Source organism: Dromiciops gliroides, chromosome 1 (genome assembly GCF_019393635.1).
Source record: "Dromiciops gliroides isolate mDroGli1 chromosome 1, mDroGli1.pri, whole genome shotgun sequence".
Lineage (NCBI taxonomy): Eukaryota > Metazoa > Chordata > Mammalia > Microbiotheria > Microbiotheriidae > Dromiciops > Dromiciops gliroides.
The window spans coordinates 179604036-179626556 of NC_057861.1; the positions used below are offsets into that span (position 1 = coordinate 179604036).

At 37.7% G+C, this 22521-nt stretch overlaps 1 protein-coding gene across 9 annotated transcripts in view; it reads right to left on the reverse strand.

The window, feature by feature from the left end:
- The window catches only part of ATXN1 (ataxin 1), a 533931-nt gene that overhangs the window by 397028 nt on the left and 114382 nt on the right, over positions 1 to 22521 (reverse strand). For 8 of the 9 annotated variants that reach the window (XM_043964845.1, XM_043964839.1, XM_043964838.1 and 5 more), the window contains one exon: positions 5132 to 5254. The exons of the other annotated variant lie outside the window; for it this stretch is intronic. The gene's annotated coding sequence lies outside the window, so the exon portion shown is untranslated. The remainder of the gene's footprint in view (positions 1 to 5131; positions 5255 to 22521) is intronic. 9 annotated transcript variants of the gene reach the window in all.

Genomic DNA, 22521 nt, shown 5'->3' on the forward strand with positions numbered 1-22521 from the left:
GTCACTATCTTTACCTCAGTTTCCTCATCTACAATGGGGATTGGACTCAGTGACCTTTAAGGTATCTTTTGGTTGTTAGACTATGATGCTATAAGCTAGGATCTTCCAGATCTTTAGTTATGCCAAGTAGTGGCATTAAAAAAACAACTAGGTTAGTAGCCCAAAGACTGAGGTCTAAGTTTAAGTCTGTTCCATGCTGCCTGAATAATCTTGGGTAAGTTTTTTATACCCTCTGGATTTAAATTTCCATACTTGTAAAAGGGGAAATTGGCTGAGGTGAATCCAAGCTTAGAATCCTATGATATTTATCTCTGATTAATCCTGCTGTTCCAGCAGGATTCCTGGTGCCCCACCAGGAATGGCTGCTGCTATACCAGACCTACTCACAGGCTGCTATCACTGTAGGAAAGTTGGAAATAGATGGAAAAGACGTTGGAGATGTTCTAAAGGAGGCCAGTGGGGCTAGAGGATCTTAAAGGTTCCTAAAGTGTCTGTAATCAGGAATTGCATGGAACAGACAAATAAATAAATAAAAACACTGTACAGCAGAAAGGGGAAAGGCAAAGGAGATCACTTTCAGCTAGCCAGGAGAATGATGGAAAGCATGGAAGAAGCACAAGAGGTAGATCTTAAAGAAAAAGGATTTTAAAATGGGGAGAGAGAGAGGAGAGAGGGAGAGGTAGAGAGAATGAGAATGTACTAAGAACAGGGGACAGCTGGCACAAGTGCACAAAGGATGAGACCAGCTAGTATACCACTCTGGCTGGAATGTTGAATGCATAATGGGGAATGGGATGAAAGACTGGAACCCACCTGGGAAGTCTGTAAAAGCCAGGCTAAGGTATTTTTATTTTATCCTACAGGCAACAGGTAATCAGTGGGGGTAATGAGGATAGAAATGACAGTTGGACTTTTAAAGTGAGAAGGCTATTCTGGCAGTCATGTAAAGACTGTAAAGATGGGAAAGAGAAGAGAATGGAAAAAGAAAGACCAGTTAGAAGACTTTTACAATAGTCTAGTTAATTAGTCATTCAACAAACATTTATTTAGCATCACCTTGGGGATACAAAGAAAGTCAAACAGGCTCTAAATGAGCTCACAAACAAATGGGGGTGGGAAAACACCCAAACATCTCTGTGTGTGCAAGATACAAACAGTGCAATAGGCAGGTAATCTCAAAGGAGAGGTACTATCATTAGGGGGATGGCAAAGGCCCCCTGCAGAAGGTGAGATTTGACCAGAATCTTAAAGGAATCTAGGGAAATTTAAAGCTGGGTGAGGAGGGAAAAGATTCTAGACATAGGGAATAGTGAGAGGTGAGGAAGAGCAAGTAGGTCAGTATGGCTATATTGGAGAGGATATTTGGGGGAGTAAAACACAAGAAGACTAGAGAGGTAGAAAGGGAACAGATTGGAAAGAGCTTCCCATGTCTAACAGTGTTCAATCCTAAAAGTAAGAGGGAGCTGTTGGAGTTTATTGTGCTGGTGGAGGGAGGGGATTACATGGTGAGTGGAAGACAGATTGAATCAGAGATTCTTGGGTTTGATTCTGATAGATATTGAACAGAACTTAGCAAATGACTGGATGCGGTGAGAAGTAAAGAAAACAAAGGTGAATACGCAAGCTTGGGTGACTCAGAGGATCCTAGTGCCAGCAAAACAAATAGGAAAGTTGGGGGAAAAGTGAGATTTTCAGGGGAAGATGATACACTGAGTTTGGGACAAGCTGAATGAGTTGTCACCAGGACATACAGGTGGAAATGCATAGCAGACTATTCGAAATATTAAAGTAGTGAACAAAGGAGAAACTGGAACTGGAGATAAAATTTGGGAGTCATCTTCATAGAGATGACAATTAAAGTCATGGAAATGGATGATGTCTCTAGTTAGAAAGAGTAGAGAGAGGCAAAGAAGGCACAGGGAAGGTCCTTGGGGGATATTCACATTTAGAGAACTGAGGGAGGGAAATGAATAATTAAGATACTGAGAAAGAACAGTCAGAGAGGTAGGAAGCAAGCCAGGAAGAGACACGTTTCCATAAAGTCAAAGAAAGGGAGAGCAACACTTGTCAAATGTGTAAAAACATCCTCAAAAATGAAGACTAACAAAAAGCCTTTGAATGTGGCAATTAAGATGTCACGGGGGACCAAGGTCCAGAATGGTGATGTCATTGGTGAAGGGAATTATCTTGAACAATGCAAATCAGTAACTTATTCTAACATTCAGAGTGTTACAGAGTTCTCCTAGAGAAAGCAAATTTCAACAATGATAGAATTTAAGATGGGGTTTATATGGCGTTTCAGAATCAGTGGGTGATAAAGAAGCCAATGAGTAAAAGCTACTCCCTTAGGAGTTTAGTAGTGAATGGCTTGGAGATATAAAATAAAGTTTGATGGGATAGAATGGTCAAGGGAAGCTCTTCTTGCATGTGTTTTTCAGAATTATAGGATCAAAGATCTAGAGCTGAAAGAATTCTAAGTCAAACCTTCTCATTTCATAGATAAGGAAAAACTGGGAAGATATGAACAAACAGCAGACAAAAAGAACTAATAAACAACAAGAAGAAATGAGAGACAGAGATAGAGAGACAGAGACAGAGAAACAGAAAGGAGGGAAGAGGGAGAGAGAGAGAGAGAACCAAGTATCACAAAATATAAGATGAGAGCAAGGATATATGGAGTGTAGTAAGGAAGAAGGCCACTTCATTCTCTGAGACTGGAGGGAAGCAGCAAAGGATGGGTAAGACATATAGAGGTATATGATTAAGTGCTAAATTAAGTGGTATAGGCTATGGGTTATAAGAGTTCAAAGGAGAGGGAGATTAATGAGGACTAGAAGAATCAGCCAAGATTCCATGGACTTGAGCTAGGCCTTGATGGATGGGTAGGGTTTGGATCCACAGCAGGGAAGGGAGGGCAGCAAACAATGGAGCGTGACCAAAACTTATGATTCGATATGATATGGAAAACATGTGCAGATGCAGCATAAATGGAGATGAGGATATCATGCCACATACAACTCAGCGATCTGCAGCAGCCCACAGGTAAAATGTGCTTTCCACATTGATTTCAGGGAAGATATTGTTACCAGGAGAATTTTAACACTAGCATTTTCTGACCTAATTGGGTTTGAATTTTCTATCTTAATGTTGCATTCATGTGGTTTCCTGCACTTCATAATTTAACATTTGTAAGAGAAAAAAATGCAGTTATGAAACCCAAATAAGGCACCACATTCAGAGGCAGGCAGCCAGCTGCTAACCAGAGTGACATCCAAGCATCATTCAAAGTGTCGCTCTCAGCTCAGCTTCAGAAAGAGGATGTTTAGAAATGAGGAGGAAAATAAATGTCGCTAAATATAAACAGGAGTTACAGATTTCACAGGGGAAAAGGATAGCAGGTATGCCATCTACACCATGAAAGGCAGCAGGGAAACTATAGATTTCCTATAGAAGAGGAAATAGCAACAGCCCAAATGAAGCCTCTTTGTCATTTTTAATTGGCTTCTGTAACTGTACTGCATCTTGCTATCTCTTAAGTGGTGGTACATTACTACTCTAAGAGAATGCAATTTCTCACTTACCAAAGGCCAGGACCATTAGCATCTGTAGTAGCAAGGAACTCCACAAGTTTAAACTGGAAAGCTTAACAGTTTTGCAAATGACCATTTCCCAAGGCAAGTCATTCATTATGTGAATGATGTTTGAAAAAATATAATTATTATTTACTTAATTAATTTTAGTACTTATATATATATTGTGAGGGGGTAGGCAGTTCTAAGGGCACATGGGGTAGTACAGTTAATACAGTTTTAGTACTTATGTCAAGGCCATACAGGTAGTCAAAAGAAAAGTCAGATTTTATCCCGGGTCATCTGACAATAAATGCACAGCTCTTTTACTGAAACCCATGCTGGCTAGCTCCAGCTAAGCCTTCTAGCTACTCTTCATATAAGAAGGAAGGAAGGAAGGAAGCATTTATTAAGTGTCTATTTTCTATCAGACACTACAAATATTATTCCATTTGATCTTCACAACAAACCTGGATGGTAGGTAATATCACCTCCATTTTACAGATGAGGAAATTGAGGAAGGCAGAAGTTAAATGACTTGTCCTGGGTCATACAACTAATAAGTATCTGAAGTCAGATTTGAACCCAGGTCACCCTGACTCCAGCCTCCTCTCCAAGTCCACTGTGCTACCTAGCTGCCTCAGACCATTGATCTCCTGCTTCTATATCTTTGCATTCTCTTTCCTCTATGCCTGTATATTCTCTATCTCTCTCTCTGTCTTTCTCTGTCTCTCTCTCTTCCCCCTTCCCTCCTCATCTCTACTTCTTGAAGCTTCCAGTCCCTTTCAAAGCTTAGCTCAAGTACTGCCTCCTTCGATATGCCCTTCCTAGTTCCCCCAGTTGTTAACCTTGTCCTCACACCTTTGTGTGTACTTTGCTTATATCTTGCTATAAACATGTTATTACCCCTTCCTCTGTCTACCCACTGTTAGAATGTCAGAGGAGAAACCATCCCATTTTTTTGCCTTTCTATCCCCAGTGTCCACCAAAGTGGACATATAACAATTATTTAATGGATGCTTGCTGACGGGCTGACAAACTGACTGACTCATGATCAGACATTCAAATTCAAAGAAATGAATCTCCCTTAGTGATAAGATCATAAATTGATAGCTAGAAGGAGCTTCATAATCCATCTAGTCCAGTTCCCTCAATTTTAGCCATTTTATCCATGAGGAAACTGAAGCTGAATGAGGTGGAAGGATTAGCCCAAGGTTCAACAAGCGATAAGTATCAGAGGTAGGATTTGAATCAGGTCCTAATCCCTGTTTTGTCAATCCTGGTATTCTCAGCTGAAATTGCAGCTGGACATGATTCTTCCTACCAACAAATAAAGTTTATTCAGACAGTATCGTTTTGTTAATTCCCGAAACAAACACACCATGTACTGGGTTCTATTACTTGGGTTTCTCATTAGGAAAACAAATCCTCCAACATCCTTCTGCTTGTGTTGGAGAGAAATAGCAACGCAGTCTAATTAGATGTTCTGGGACACAAAACACATGATACTTAATGAAATTAAAAGCCAATAGGCACCAAGCCCTTCAGTTCATAAGACTTACCTAAAGTCACGTATGTTACAAGACCATTCGTGCAGTCCTCTGTCTACCCTTGCTCTCTTCCTCACTGGGGGCAGCTGTACTCCTGAGGCCTGGGAATAAACTCTTTCATTGTGCTCCAATAGGCTGTGGTATAACAAAAACAAAAACAATCAAGACAAGACGTCAGAATGAAAACTGCCACTTCAAGTGTTTGTTCGGTGGCTCCGGGGAAATCCCTGGCCTTTCTCAAATATGTATCTTATAACCTCAAACAAGCATGTTCATCACTAGCCCATCAGCTATCAGACAACTGATCTACATCAAGTCCTTTTGGGGTAACTTTTAGTGACAACTCAAACAGCTGAAAATATTCTTTAAACCCTGAGGCAGTAAGTTTTAGTAAATTAAATGAACATCAAGGTATGCATACTCCATGGAGGCTCTAGTTACAAAAATGAAGGCTTACTTGTGGAAAGAAATCAAATATGGAAATGGAGAAGAGATTAGCTGTCAGAGGATTTTCTCATTTTTTAAAAGTTTATGCAAGGTCTGAATGTCTGCCTAATGACATGGCAGAGTTTAGCTCCAGAATGTGTAAGAAGTTAGATGTGTTTCAAATTGATTCTCTTTCATTCAATAAACATGTATGGAAACACTACTATGTGCAAAACACAATGTTAGGTTTACTGAGAGGAATATAAAGGTGAACAAGACACAGGCCCAGCCTTGTAGAAAATAATGGGAGGGGTTTTGGGGGGTCCAAATCTGTGATATTATCAGTGTTGGGATGTTTTAGTGTGAAAGTCCCCCTCTAAGGGCAGATAGGTGGCACAGTAGATAAAGCACTGGCCCTGGATTCAGGAGGACCTGAGTTCAAATCCAGCCTCAGACACTTGACACTAGCTGTGTGACCCTGGGCAAGTCACTTAACCCTCATTGCCCCATTTTTTAAAAAAGGGAAAAAAAGGAAAGTTCCCCTCTAACAATGCAGATCTGCAGCTCCCTGATAACTTATGATCTTGGTTCTTCGGGGGCAATGAAAAAAGCTTTCTCACCATAGTCACATAGCTAGTTATATGTCAAAGGGCAGCACCTGAACTCAGGTAATCCTGACTCAAAGGTAAGCCAGTCTTCTGTATACCATACCAGGCTTTCTCTCAATATGGGATATAAAAATGAAATTAAAATTGAAGTTAAATATGAGAAACACCATTTAGAAAGCTACCAAGTGTCATTGGGTTTTTGGGATAAACCTCTTCAGCATGTCATATTATGACTTAGCAAAAGGCTTGTAAGGGATTATCAGAATGATTTCAACTATTATTAATATCTTGATGTGAGTTTTATAAAGGCTAAGAAGATAAGAATGTAATAAGGAAAGAGAATTTTCCATTTCGATTTAGAAACAGAAAGTTGATAGGTTTGGGTTGTCTGACTCAATTGTGATAAAAATCTCTATATAAATCTAAAAGTTAGTGTGAATTTTAAATGCCTGGTTAAGAAGATGCATGTCTCTTGTCCCCCACTCACAACAACCACTCAAGCCTACACAGTAGAGCTACTACAAGTCAATGTCATTGTGAAAAGCTCTCTTTTACCTAGTGTTCACAATGCTCATGCGAGATTGGGTACAATCTTCAGTGACTTTTTTTCTAGTGTTCCATTAAAGCTGTTTTGTTCTTTGGTTTGAAGAAATAGTATAAAAGCATTGTCTGCATTTTTCTTTTAGGCTAACGTGTGCTTGTTCTTTCCATTTCTATCTGGAGAGATGGCTGGGGACAGTTTTCAGCCCTTGCTTAGAGCCAAGGATGAGGTGCCAGTCATGCCCCTGACCTCCAACCTCTACCCTCTCTGCTCCTAAGCATCTGAGTCAATCATTAATATTCTCACTTCAAGTGTGTCAACCTTAAACTAAGAAAGATAATGGCTGTTTACCTCACACAATTAGCTAATATTTGGAAAGTCCTCTGAAGATGAAATAGTTTGATTTTCTAAAATTCCTCTCCCCTATCCCTCTGAGCTTTATATATGGTTCTGCTCAGGCACAATGGAACCATTTAATAAATACTTTCTGATGATGACAAAAATGATAATACAAATAGGTGAAAGCTAAGCAGATTGATTTGAGTGATTTATGTTGAGCTCTGTTGCCAAGCCAATGGATAGAATGGAGGTGAGACAATCATCTGAAAATGGCTGAAAGCAATTTGGATGTTTTCATGTCCTTCCAAACTTTGAAGGATGAAGGCAGATCCCTAACACTATGATCTGATCTACTGATGTAACCCAAGGACCCTTGGGCTTTACCATACACAGTACTACAGCACTGGTGGGCCTTTATCATGTATTCCTGACTAGTCCATCTGTTCTGTATCTGAACTCTTTTATGTGCTGTCTCACCAATTAGAGTGTGAGCTCCTTCAGAGAAAGGACTGACTCCCCTTTTTATGTATAGTCTCAGTGCTTAGGACAGCTTGGCACTTAGTAAGTGTTTAATAAATGCCTTTTCATTCATTCATCCTATGAATTTCCACAATGAAGTAGGATTGTAATGATTTCACCTGTTCTTGGAGTTCTATTCAACTCTTTTCACCAACTCAGCTCCCCACTCAAATGTTTGAGGAATAGTTAACATATAGATACATGATTCAATCACCCTAAATCAGGAATTCTGAAAGGCAACAAACTGTATTTATCTTGCCTCCACCACGGAAACAGAAATTTCAGGCGGGAATATTCAGATTCTTGCTGAGTTAAGACCTGGATACAGATCTGCATTTTAGTTCCATAAACGACTGCAGCAAAATGTTACTTGGAGAAGCTAATGTGACAGAAACAAATAACAAATAAAGGGGAGTTGGAGACTTCCAGGAGAAGAGCAGGGCTTAAGCAACAAATAAGTATGATGGGGCTCAGGATTTTTTGGTTTTGCTATGTCATAATGTCTTATCAAAATTATTACAAAACTTCAAAGTTCTGCAGGATATGCCTGGATTTTATACTATAACTTTTATATTATTTAAATGTAATTTTAAACTTTTTTCTCTTAAACCTAATCAATGCCATAACATATAATTCACTGTAGTGTTCTCTCTTGAGCCCTGTGTAATATGTGTGGATATATGCAATTTACTTTTCCTGAAATTAAAAAAATGGTGAAATTCATCACTCCACTGTACTCTTTTCATGTTTCCTCAACCAGTCCCTTGGAAGCAAGATGACTTGATGATACTAGAATGTCCTTTTCCCTGGGTAAAAACCAGGCTTGTAGTGTGAAAGAGATTATACTGATTTTTGAGAAGAATTAAACTAATCTCACTTGAAATCATCTCTAGTTATGATGATTATTTATCACCAAAGAGGGTAGGGAGGAAGAGATTCAAGTGATATATTATGTGAATTAGAGCCAGCTCTCACTACACTTGCTTTTGGGGGAACCTAACATCAGTTGCATAAAAGAAATTTCCCCCAAATTCTCCAGACCTCATTTCTAATATGAATTCCAACTTATACCTCCACCAAACCTTATTTTAAAATAAAACAGAACTGATAAATAGTAAAACAAAGTGCTGAAGATTTCATCTTAATTCCCCCAAACTACCTGTCCACTGAGGCCTGACAGGCCTTAAGTGACCTAGACAAAACTCCAGAAAAGGGAAAACAAAACAAAACAAAGCACCAACCTTCAAGAGATCTGGATAACTCAGGAGTACCTGAGTTCAAATCCGGCCTCAGACACTTAACACTTACTAGCTGTGTGACCTTGGGCAAGTCACTTAACCCCAACTGCCTCACTAAAAACAAAAAACAAAAACAAACAAAAAAACCTAACACAGTAATTTGAAATATGCCTAAATAAAAGCTTACATATTAGAGAAAAAGCAAATGCCACAACTGTTCTTATTGCAGTTGTTGCTATGATGATTATAGTGCTTATAACACCTCTCCAATCAATTTGTTTGTGACCGTGAACAAGTCATAAGCTTTCTGGACTTCAGTCTCCTACCTACAAAGATGAACTAGAATGTCAATATGGGTATATTTCTATTACTTACCATATTGTATCAATGCACTGGTCACTGAAAAAAGATTATTACATCAAAACTATCAACATTTAAATTCATGTTTTTAGATGGCCTAAGATCTATAAGATCCTTTGTACCCTCTGTTTCATCATCCACCACTAAATCACCATCACTGGGGATGATTAACAAGGCCCTCTAGGGCAGAGTGCCACTTTGTATATCTGTGTATTCTATGACCAAAAAGAAAAAGCTCTTTCAACTCTCGGGGCCAGGCTACTGACAGTTCCTGAGGAACAGAGAGAGTGGAACAGGACACTGGGGCTGGAGGTGGGAGCACGTCTCTGAAACATTCCACTAAGCCTGAGAAAAGAGCTCTGCATCCAGCTGGTCCAGTTCTGATGACCCCAAAATTACCTGGGACAGAAGCCTAGACTGCTGAATTGTGAATTGAAGAGGCTGATACACTTTGAGATCCAACCCCTAAGGTAATAACTATCACAGTGGAGGGAGTCATACAGTGAATAAGGGAAAAACAGGACGAGGAGGGAAAGACTAAAATTACCTAAGATTTCAAGAACAAGGAAACTCAAAGAACTTAACATAATAAGCAGCCAAAAGAACATGGAAAACCTTAACAGCTGAAGTAAATATGGCCTCCAAATTTAGTAAATGAGGTCAAGCATCTATAAATTAATTGTTGTTGTTGTTTAGTTGTTTCAGTTGTGCCCAATGCTTTGTGACCCCTTTCAGGGTTTTCTTGGCAAAGATACTGGAGTGGTTTGCCTTTTTCTTCTCCATCTCATCTTACAGATGATAAAACTGAGGCAAACAGGGTAAAGTGACTTGCCCAGTTTCACATACCTAGTACATGTCTGAGGCTGGATTTGAACTCAGGTCTTCCTCACTCCACTCCTGGCGCTATGTACACTGTACTACCTAGCTGCTCTATGAATAAATACCACAAAAAAGGGAAATGATTTAACACATGAAACAGAGGATTCTGTAGAATATGAGAACATGGAACCACAATCCACTATTCCTGAGTGGTTCCAAAGAGAAATGAGAATTATGACAGCAGAATTTATGGCCTCTACAACAAAATAATGGGCAGAATAGAAAAACTAGAATTTACAATTGCAAGTATCACCAAAAAACAAAACCCAAAAAATGAACAATACATTGAAAATACAAAAATAAAGAAATGAAGAATAATTTAGAAGCCCAAAACAATAACATTAAAAGAAAATGCTTTTGTTGCAAGCAAAAGATACTGATTTCATAAAAGTATTTTATTATTTTCCAGTTACATATAGAAATAGTTTTGAACATTTGTTTTTATAAGATTTCTAGTTTTAAATTTTTCTCCCTCCTTCCCCTCTCTCCCCCCGTGCCAATCCGGCAAGCAATCTGATATAGGTTATATATGTACAATCACATTAAACATATTTCTGCATTAGTCATGCTGTGAAAGAAGAATCAGAGCAAAAAGGAAAAACCTCATAAAAGAAAAAAATAGAAACAGTATGGTTCAATCTGCATCTAGATTCCATAGTTCTTTTTTTCTGGATTTAGAGAGCATTTTCCATCATGAGTCCTTTGGAACTATCTTGGATCATTGTATTGCTGAGAAGAGTCAAGTCTATCACAGTTGATCAACACACAATGTTGTTGATACTGTGTACAATGTCCTCCTGGTTTTGCTCATCTCACTCAGCACCAGTTCATGTAAGTCCTTCCAGGTTTCTCTGAAATCTGCCTGCTCATCATTTCTTTTTTTTTTTCTTTGCAACAAACATTAATTTTATTTTTTCCAGTTACATGTAAAGGTAGTTTTCAACATTAATTTTCATAAGATTTAGAGTTTCAAATTTTTCTCCCTCCCTCCCTTTCCTCCCCACTCCACAACACAGCAACCAGGTTATATATGTATGATCCACAAGTGCTCTTTTAATCAGTTCTTCCTATGGGGGTGAATAGTATGTTTCGTTATTAGTCCCTTAGGATTGTCTTGGATCATTGTATTGCTAAGAGTAGTTAAGTCATTCACAATTGCTCATCAAACAATACTGCTGTAACTATGCACAATGTCCTCCCAGTTCTGCTCACTTCACTATACATCTGTTCATATGAGTCTTTCCAGGTTTTTCTGATATCATCCTGTTTGTCATTTCCTATAGCACAATACCATTCCACTACAATCATATACCACAACTTCTTCAGTCATTCCCCAATTGATGGACATTCCCTTGATTCCCAATTCTTAGCCACCACAGAGTTGCTATAAATATTTTTGTACAATTTCCCCCATTTTCTCTTTTTCATGATTACTATTGTTAACTGTTTCCCTCCATCCTATTCCCTTCCCCATGATATTTACTCTATTACCTATCTTCTTTCAAAAACATACTGATCTCAAAGAATAGATACAGAAAAACAACCTAATGATCATAGGTTTCCCAGAAAAACCATGACAGGAAAAAAACCTTAACCCCATAATACAGGAAATAATAGAAGAGAACTTCTGAACATAGAAAATGAAATACCAATTTAAAGAATTCACAGATCACCACCTGGAAAAAACAAAACAAAACAAAACCCAAGGCTGCAATTCCAAGACACAGAGTAGTTAAATTTAACAATTTAAATCTGAAACAATAAGTTCTGTAAACAATCAGGAGAATGACCTTCAAATACAAAAGAAAGGGTATTTGAATAATGCAAGACTATTCTGTACTCACCAGAAAATACAGGAGGGAATGGAATAATGTGTTCGTAAGAGCAATAGAGCTCAGGATGCATTCCAAGGCAAATTACCTTGCAAATGTGAGAGTGATCATAAATGAAAAAATGATGGATGTTCAATAATAAAGGAGTTTGAAACATTTTTAGAAAGAAAACCAGAACTGAAGATATTATTTGCTTTTTAAACACCCCTAAAAACAGAAATGAAAGAAGAGTGAATAAATGGAGCAGCCAAGGACAGAGACATCAAAGAGACTAGTAAGAAACCAGGTACAATAGAAAAGGACAGTCTATGGAGCAAGCTCTACAAGGAACAAACTCCCTAAGGAAAAGAGTCTAGAATGGATAATTTGGAAGCTTTGGTTTCAAGAAGAGTAAAGAAAAAAGAGAGAGACTAGATAATTATAGGGGTCGTGAATCAGAGAATGAAGATTTAAAATAGACAGAAAGAGAAGATGGATAATGAAGAGTGAGAGAAATCTTTTTTGAAAAAGGGTACAAAAGTTATATTTTAAAAGTTAATGAACAGGACTAGTTGAAAAGAAGGAGGAATCTATTTGAATAATTGAGAAGAACAAAAAAGAGGGAAAGTAATATATAGCCAGGTAAAAAACAATACAGAAAAAGTAACTAATAAGCAAAACCTCAAAGGGAAAGGGGTAACAAACAAGAGCAGAAGACTGAGCTTGAGGGAGAGAGAAACAGGAAGACCATGGCCACCTTAAAAGATTAAAGTAAAGTAACTGAACAAACATATGACTTGGTTTACATCAGAAGAGGGCAAAATAATCATAACTTTAAAAAATATATTCAAAGGGGGCAGCTAGGTGGTGCAGTGGATAAAAGCACTGGCCTTGGATTCAGGAGGACTTGAGTTCAAAACCAGCATCAGACACTTGATACTTGCTAACTGTCTGACCCTGGGCAAGTCACTTAACCCCCATTGCCCCACAAAATATATATGTGTGTGTGTGTGTGTGTGTGTGTGTGTGTGTGTGTGTGTGTGTGTGTGTATTCAAGACAGATGAAGGAAAATATTAGCCTAATAACTTAAAATGTGAATGGATTAAACAATCCAATAAAATGAAAAAGAATGACAGACTACATAAGAAAACAAAACCCTACTAATGTTGCTTGCAAGAAACACATTTTAAAAACAAAGATATAAAAAATAAAACTGAGGGGATGGGGAAAATGTTGTTATTCATCAAATAAATCCAAACAAGAACGAATTTCAATCATGTTATCTGACAAAGTAAAAACAAACATTCAAAAAATAACACTGGATAAACAAACAAACAAAATCTGTCACTTAATAGTTCAACTTCAGGATGAGCTTCTCTTTACTTAAGTTACTCCTTCAACAGAAGGCCATACTGGGAACCTTTGCAGCTTTCAGTTCTGGTAGAATTTGAGCTTTCTTTACACAGTCTTCAAGAACCCCAGGCCCACCTCTATGCCCTGATGAGGCATCCAAGTAGAACTTTTGTAAAGGAAAACATTTTTATGAAAGAGAAGTGTCAAAATATAGCAGAATTTAATTACAACAGCTCATTCTCATACTGATTCAACTATACTATAAATCAAATTATCTCTCTTACCATCTCTCTCTCTCTCTCTCTCTCTCTCTCTCTCTCTCTCTCTCTCTCTTTCTCTCTCTCTCTCTCTCTCACACACACACACACACACACACACACACACACACACACACACACACACACACCCCTAGTTGAAATCTGTTCAAATGTTTTTAAAGATTCTGGGAAAAGAATATAGTGCTTTCAAAAATTAGAAGGAAGTGCAGAGGAACTTTTTAGCTGTGGACCTTGAAACTTAGTCACTGTTCTACAGTTTCTTCATTTGTCAAATAAGGGGTTTGAACTAGTTAACTTCCTAGGCTTTGGCGAACTCTAAAAATCTGATCCTAGGGGGGAAAAGGAGGTAACTTCTCTTCAGTACAACTTCTTTTTTAAGCATACATTTCTCATAACTTCCTCTTTCCTTAGTATCATACTCACCTTTGCCCCTTTGCTTACACACAGTGCTTAGCAACCTTATAAGAAATATAATAAATCACTGTTTATTTCTTCAATCTTTGTTCAACCCTCCTATTTCCTTGGTGTATTTGTTTGCCACCAGTGTTATGTATCTTCAGTGGGAAGTTCTGAAAAGGTGAGTTCTAGATCTGCTGAACTCACTTTTTTTTACAATGTCCAGGCACAAGAGCAGAGCCCAAAAGCTTAAAAGTGCATCATCAGTACTTTTGCTAAAGCTAATGATGGATCATACTCAGTAATTCAAACTCCAAACATGACTCACTGTTAAAATATGAATCCCATGACAAAGCACTCTGGTGAGTTTCAGTATTTTTTCAACTTTTATTTTTAGCTGTGGTTATTTAATGATCCCTTGGGAACTAAAATCTAAGTCTATATGCTCTCCCAGCCCAGGCCTGTCTACATGACGCCAAAAACAACTGTTTAAAAAGTGCAAGGTTCAACTCCGCTGATGGTTGAATTTTTATGATTACAACCTGTTTCATAGATAGCTTTCTCTGAATTGGTTGACTTTTCAAGAAAAGTAGCTCTTAAATTTATATAGTGATGCCTTCACAACCACTGAGAACTGGTTGTTTTTACATTGTGTACATATGGGCTAAATCTTTAGAAATTAGGATGCTAGGTGGCAAAATGGATAGAGCATTGGACCAGGTGTCAAGAAGATCTGAATTCATATCTGGCCTCAGACATTTACTATCTATGGAACTCTGTTCAAGTAATCTAAACTCTAACTGTCTCAGTTTCCTTAACTATAAAATGAAATACTTACAGGACCTACCTCACAGGGTTGTTGTGAGGATCAAATCAGATATTTGTAAAACACTTTGCAAACCTCAAAATACTATATAAAGACTAGCTATTATTGATGATCTGGCAATCAATAATGTTGGCACATTTTTCAAATGCTGACTTATCCATGATTCTGCACGTCTGTTTGCCCTTACACATGTGTATATTGTAAGTAAAATATCCTAAAATCAGTGGCAGTATAACCTGGGCTGTATGTCTAAGAAAATAAATTGAATGAGATATCACCATGATGGCTTCCACTTTAAAATTAAAAAACAGAGAAAAATAAGGACTGGACATGTGATTGCACATCTATTGAGAAAATTTCCAGTTGCTGCTTCTTCCAGCAATGCAGGTTGGTGTTTCTTTGCACCTTATGGTCTTAGAGTTATCTAGAACCTAGCTTCTTAAACTGTGGGTTGCGACTCCATATGGGAGTCATGTACCTGAAAGTAAGGGTCAGGAAAAAATATGGCAATAGTAAAAGATTAGGTATACCTATTCTATATACTTATAAAGTTAGGATTGCGTAAAATTTTCTCAGTTGGAAAGGGGTCACAAGTGGGAAAAGTTTAAGAAACACTGAGAGATTAAGTGACTGGCCCAAGATTATGTGGTAAATGTGTTTCCAGAAATGAGACTTGAACCCAGGTCTTCCTGACTTCAAAAGGTCAGATCTTTATCCACTAGGTTTTCTTGAAATAGGAAACAAAAATGACAATTACCACTTCAAAAGATGAAAATCTCTAAAGAAAAGAAACAGTATCAAGCTTCTGAGTGGACCGTAGCATTCAACCTAGCACTACTGTCACTTGTGAGTACTAACAAATATCAGTCAACAAGAAAAACCTTGTTACTATATAAAAACTTTAGTTCTCATAATGGTATCCCCACCAGTAATCTAGATTGCCAACCACCCATGATTGCCTACCCTTGGCAAGTCATGTCCTTGTCCTAATGAAACTATGCAAAATGCCTTTTAATTTTTCTTTTAAATAATTAAGACATTATTCACTGTCTGGCTGCCTGTCTCTGACATAAAAAATGTAGAAAGTCAAAGAAATTAACTCTGCACTTCTGCCCAAAAAGGAATGCACAAAGACATTGTGTCTGAAATGAGTAAACTTCTGGCAGTTTGCTTTGAAAATCATCCTTATTTTACCAGCAGGGCAATGCCTATAATCAACAGGCCAAGAAAGTGTTCCTCTTTCCATGGGACAAAATAATTTTCTTTTGTTCTAACTATTAAGACTATGACCACAACTAGGGGAAACCACAATACTGGAAACAAAGACTCATGAAAAGGAAACACCACAAAGCCTGCTGACATTTATAAATCTAACTGTGTCAAGAAGTTACTCTTTTCACAAAGGCATGTGATACATTCTGAAAGGGTTTTTGTTTGGTTTGGCCACTTTAAAACACCCCATAGTAGTAATACATCAATATATAAGATGGTACCATCTAACCTGTTATTGGAACAGTGTGAGAAGGGAATAAAACTCTTTTGTCTCACAATACAAAGAGGAAATGATGCTTATTAAAATGGGAAATAACTGAAATGTTTTCTTAATGTATTGTTAGAAGTTTATCTCATTCATTTTATAAAAGAATGCTAAAATGTGCTGAAGGGAGGGAAAAAGGAAGAGAGGGAAGAGGGAGGAGGGAGGGATTAAGGAAACAAAGGAGGGAAGGAAGAAGGGAGGGAGGGAAGAAGAAAGGAATTGTTAAGTGCTTACTATGTGCCAGGCACTGTACTAGTGGTTAATGGTTACAATGCTTCCTGACCACATCAGATCATGAAATGACAAACTTCAGAAGTAACACAGTATAGTTTAAAAAAGAAAAAAAGCTTCAGAGTCAAATGACCTAGGTTCCTATATCACCTCTATCACTACCTGCATGACCTTGAATAAATCTCTGAATTCTTCCAGCTCTCAGGTTCTCTTCTATAAAATGACCTCTTCAGTTCCTTCCAACTCTGTATCTATGAACCTGTGATCTGATTTTGCCAAATAACTATGAGTTAGGATGCAAGACTGATGATACTTCACTAAAAAGGGTTCCCCTGTGCCTAGGACTGTCTTCTAAGCACCACAGACCCTGTCTAGTTTCAGAACTAAATGATCTACCATTTTGTGATTATTACAATTAGCTTACACTTATGTTATACTAGGTTATAATTTTCAAATCAGCAGAGGAGTAGGCAACACTAATGTTGGCCAGTTATCTAATAATCTTGTATTCATTTTTAAAACATTTAAATGACATCTCATTAATTCAGATTCATTCTTAATTTATTAAAACAAAACAAAATGAAACAAACAAAAAAATTCCCAACAACTCCAAATAGAGATTGGGCTAATGTTTTTTATACAAGATATCTTCCTGGCTAGGTTGTCAGAGTTATAAATAAAGTTATAAGTGAAATGTTTAACTTCTTTATTATTTTGAAGGATCTATGAACTTGCTCCCACTAATGACATCACAGATCAATGATAACAAAAAGAACTCAACTAGAAAGCAAGTGTTAGCTCAACATGAGTTTTTCTATAGTCTTAAAAAAAACTTTTTTTAAAATAAAAAACTCCCTCCATTTAAAATATTTATTAGTTTAAGCTTCATTAATTCAGACAGCTTGCCCCTGAAATTACTACAGATTAATGAAGTCATCTTATGACTTTATTTTTTTGTTTTGTTTTTGCGGGACAATGAGGGTTAAGTGACTTGCCCAGGGTCACACAGCTAATAAGTGTCAAGTGTTTGAGGCAGGATTTGAACTCAGGTCCTCCTGAATCCAAGGCTGGTAGTTTACCACTGTGCCACTTAGCTGCCCTCTTACTTTATTCTTAAAAAAAAGAGGACCTGCCTTCTAGAGTGCTCAGGTCTACCTGCTAATGACCAATGAGTAAAAGTTCCTTCGTCTCCAACATAGATAACTGGCTAATTACATCTGATATGAAAAGGGCAAATGTTTTGGGTTTTTTGTTGTTTGTTGTTGTTGTTGTTTTGTGGGGCAATTGGGATTAAGTGATTTGCCCAGGGTCACACAGCTAATAAGTATCAAGTGTCTGAGGCTGGATTTGAACTCAGGTTCTCCTGAATCTAGGGCTGGTGCTCTATCCACTGTACCACCTAGCTGCTCCCAAATGTTTTGTTTTAAAATCATTTATTTCCTATTCTACAGAAGAAAAACTTGAAGTTCTCTAATGACAGGAAGATTAACAAGTACATGAATGTTCCTGGTGTTCAAAAGACAATTCCTAAGATACGTACCAGCTCCACCATCCTATCCTCCTCCCCCAAATGCATACTGAGTTCCTTTCTTATATAGATAAATCCAACATTTCTATTCTGCTTATGTCAGTCTCCTTAGTATCTCAAAAACTCCTTACATTCTTTGGCATTTCTTCCATTCAATATTTTTTATCAATGATTTAAATGAAGTCATAAACAATAGCTTCATTAAATTTGAAGATGAAGGAGCTGCAAGTAATAGTTCATATATAAGAGGACAAAGTTAGGATCCAGAAAGCTTCTGACAGGCTAGAACAATGGACTCATCCTAACAAAGTGGGAAGGTCTTACACTTGGGTTCAAAAAAATCAGCAGTAGAAGGAGATGGGGAAGAAGGTTGATGAGAGTAGCAGAACAATAGTTCAAATGAAAATGACTGATATTACATTGTGCTATAAATAAGCAATTTTACTAGGCAATGATGGCCTCCATCACAGTGGGTTTTCAAACAGAAACTGGATAAGCATTTTCTGGGGGTGTTGCAAGGAAGAGAAAGGAAGGGAATAAGCATTTACATAGTGTCTACTATGTGTTAGGCACTATGATAAATGGTTTACAAATAGTATATCATTTGATCCTCACCCCAAAAAAAGAAAAAATCCTCATGAGACATGTGCTCCTATTATCACCATTTTACATTTGAGGAAACTGAGGTAAACAGAAGTTAAGTGACTTGGCCATAGTGTCACAGCTAGCAAGTATCTGAGTCAGAACTTGAACTCAGGTCTTCTTGATTCCAGGCACAGCATTCAAGCCACCTCGGACGGGGGTGGGGGGTGGGGGGGGCGGCTCAAGAAGGTTCTTGTTCAAGTCATTGGACTACAAAGCCAGGTACTGATTAGACTATAAAGGCCATCTGACTACTGATATTCTATGATTTGGATATAACTAAGAGAAATAAACTCTATTGTAGAATGACTAATTAAAATGTCTTTCTACCCTGCATAGACATAAAGGGCTGGGTAAATTCACATAATCTCACAGACATCATCTCAGAACCCATCAAATAACCTGAAACCAAATATGAGGATTCCCTCACTTCTCCACAATTCCCTCAGAGGTGGGTATCTGGTATTTTCTTGAAGACATAGAAGGCAACCCAGTATCCTAGTGAATACAGAACACTGGTCCCACAATAAGGAAGACCTGGCCTCAGATGAGATCCTGGGCAAGTCACTTAATTACTCTCTGCTTCAGTTTCCTCATCTATAAAATGGGGGTAATGAGAGCAGTTATTTCACGGGGCTGGTGCATGGATCAAATAAGAGAATGTATGTTAAGTACTTTGCAAACCTTAAAGCAAAATATAAATGCTGTTAAAACCTCCAGTGGAGAGAGAGATTTCTATGATAGACCATTCCATATTGATAGAAAATAAAAAGGATTGTGAGTGCATAGATAATCACCAGAATGTCTTACACTCTAAAGACACTATGAAAAGGCAGTATTTGTCACTAGAGTTACTCTACCGTTTCCCTTTAATCCTCTATTTTTTTTCTTATTTTAAATATGTTTCTCTGTGAGCATATCACACAAAAGAACTGGCATTGACCTTTTCAAAGAATGCCATTGCTTAAGCTATACACCACAAGATTCAAGGGCCCAGGACCTGATTTACCTGCTTATCCTCCTAACTCCTCTTTAAAGACTTGCACCCATTGTTTCTTAAAAATGAAGTTTAAGGGGCAGCTAGATGGTGCAGTGGATAGAGCACAGGCCCTGGAGTCAGGAGGACCTGAGTTCAAATTTGATCTCAGACACTTAACACTTACTGGCTGTGTGACCCTGGGAAAGTCACTTAACCCCAATTGCCTCACACATACAAAAAAATGGAGTTTAATATCACAGAGCAAGAACAACAGGTCCTCTTTTAGTGTGTTAGTTATCTTCCTGTCAGACAAACCAAAATGCCCCTCAAAGTGACCCCAGTTACTGAGGCTCATCTATTTAAAATGTTAATGATCTGATGTGGATTTGTATCTTCTACCTTTTCAACCTTCCTTAACCTTCTAAACACAAAGTGTCAGAGGCAAGCCATTCCATAAGTCCAAACCTGTTTCCTTTCTTAATGTCCTGTGAAATTTTCTTGCTCAACTCAGCCCTTGGATTTCCCCTTCATAGCCCTCACAATTAAATTTGTGGAACCATTAAAATGTTCATCTTAATCTAAATGTAACACACTAACCTTTCCCTTCTTAGAATATCATACTGGATGGAAAGGAGTGATAGCTATTATTTTGGGTTTGGGAACAGCTAGGTGGTGCAGTGGATAGAGTACTGGCCCTGGAGTTGGAAGGACCTGAGTTCAAATTAGGCATCAGACACTTGACACTTACTAGCTGTGTGACCCTGGGCAAATCACTTAACCCCAACTGCCTTGCCAAAATAAACAAATAAATAAATATAATTTTTGGTTTGACTTTACCAGTTCCACATACAATGCCTCACACATAGCATGTTTGCTAAATTTTAAAATCAGTAATCCTTCCTAGCATTATTATCTTCATTCTACACACACACACACACACACACACACACACACACCTTTTTGAACAATGTGATTTTTTTTTTTTTTGCTAAGTAGAATCCTCATTATTTTCAAGGAAAACTATCTAATCTTTTGTATTACTACATAATTACTACTATCATTTGATAAAGGTTTAACATTTTTATTTGGTAAAAATCATGTTTTCAAAGAACAAAATTAATTGCCAAAAACTTAAACTTAAAATTTAAATTGAGAGCTCATTTGGAGCCCATCATTTCATGATGGTATTTTAGGTTCTGAATGCCCTGAATACACCTTCCACATCCCCAGTATTCTTGCCTAAAAGAAAACCTAAATTTGGCCACTAATGAAGTGAATAAAAACCTATAGAATTAGGTAGGAGTGGGGGAAGAGGTAAAGGGTGGTGATAATTTGAATAATGTTTGAATGTACTGCATCTTGTGACACCATCAGCTCATTTTATGAATGAATAAGAAAGGGGGAAGCAGAGGTATGTCAATGTCCTAAGTGCTAATTAATGTTGAGGCAGTACAAAATAAATTTCACTACTATAAATGAGAAAAAGCACACTCTAGATCTGTGTAGCCCACCTGCATTTTTTGGTCAGTTATTAAAATGCAATTTGACTTTTATTCATTCCAAAGTTATCCCAGTAAGAATTTCTGTTACTCAATGCCAAGTTTCAATGATGCATTTTATAACTGCCTCAAAGGTTAAACACTAAAAACAATACTAAAAGCCAAGGTAAAAGAAATAAAAATAATTATTTCTAGGTTTTTTTTTCCCCCTATGGCTTCCTCACACAGAAATGAATGGGCCATTTTAAAATCTCTGGTCCTTTGAGATCAGTGGAAAACTGCAAAATATCTACATTCATTTTACAAAGCAATGTGGGTTGATCATTTCTGCTCACTCAAGTCACACCCCTGACTCTGGTGTAGTTTGTTTATTTCACTGTTTCTTTAATTTTTTTTTCTTTTCTTTCTTTCTTTCTTTTCTTTTTTTTTTTTTTTTGCAAGGCAATGAGGGTTAAGTGACTTGCCCAGGGTCACACAGCTATAGTAAGTGTCAAGTGTCTGAGGCTGGATTTGAACTCAGGTCCTCCTGAATCCAAGGCCAGTGCTTTATCCACTGCTCTACCTAGCTGCCTCTATTTCACTGTTTCTTTTTCCTGAAAGTGACATCTTTAAGAAGCTTCTCGGGAGAAACCCCAGTCTTGGACCCTGAAGATGTGAGCTTGAGTCCAACAATGCTTTAACATTTTATAAGCAGTTTGACTGCGGGCAAGTCACTTAACCTTTTTGTTTATTTTCAAAATTATCTAAGCCTTTTTGTTTATTTTCAAAATGGTGAGGTTCATACCTACCCTGAAAAATGAGATTTAATGAAGAAACCTGATGTGCTCTCTGAGAATCAGACTGAAAAGTTGCTATGATATCAAATGCATAGAAATTAATTTACATGTAAATTTGGTTGTATTGATAGTTCATTATTAAGTTTCTGGGCAACTAGGTGGCAGATAGAGTGCAAGGTCTGAGTCAAGAAGACATCTTTCTGAGTTGAAATCTGACCTCAGGGGCAGCTAGGTGGCGCAGTGGATAGAGCACCAGCCCTGGAGTCAGGAGGACTTGAGTTCAAATCCGGCTTCACACACTTAACATTTACTAGCTGTGTGACCCTGGGCAAGTTGCTTAACCCCAATTGCCTCACTAAAAAAAAATCTGACCTCAGTGACCCTGAGTAAGTCCCTTAATCTGCCTGCCTCAGTTTCCTCATCTGTAAAATGAGCTGGAGAAGGAAATGGCAAACCACTTCAGTATCTTTGCCATGACCCCAAATGGGGTCATGAAGAGCCAGACATGATTGAAATGACTGAAAAACAATTAAATTTCTAATAACATTACTAAAGACAAAGTCATCTCACCCAGAGTAATTTCACATTAGTCCCCCCTCAAGCTCTACATTCATGCCATATGACCTAATTGCTGT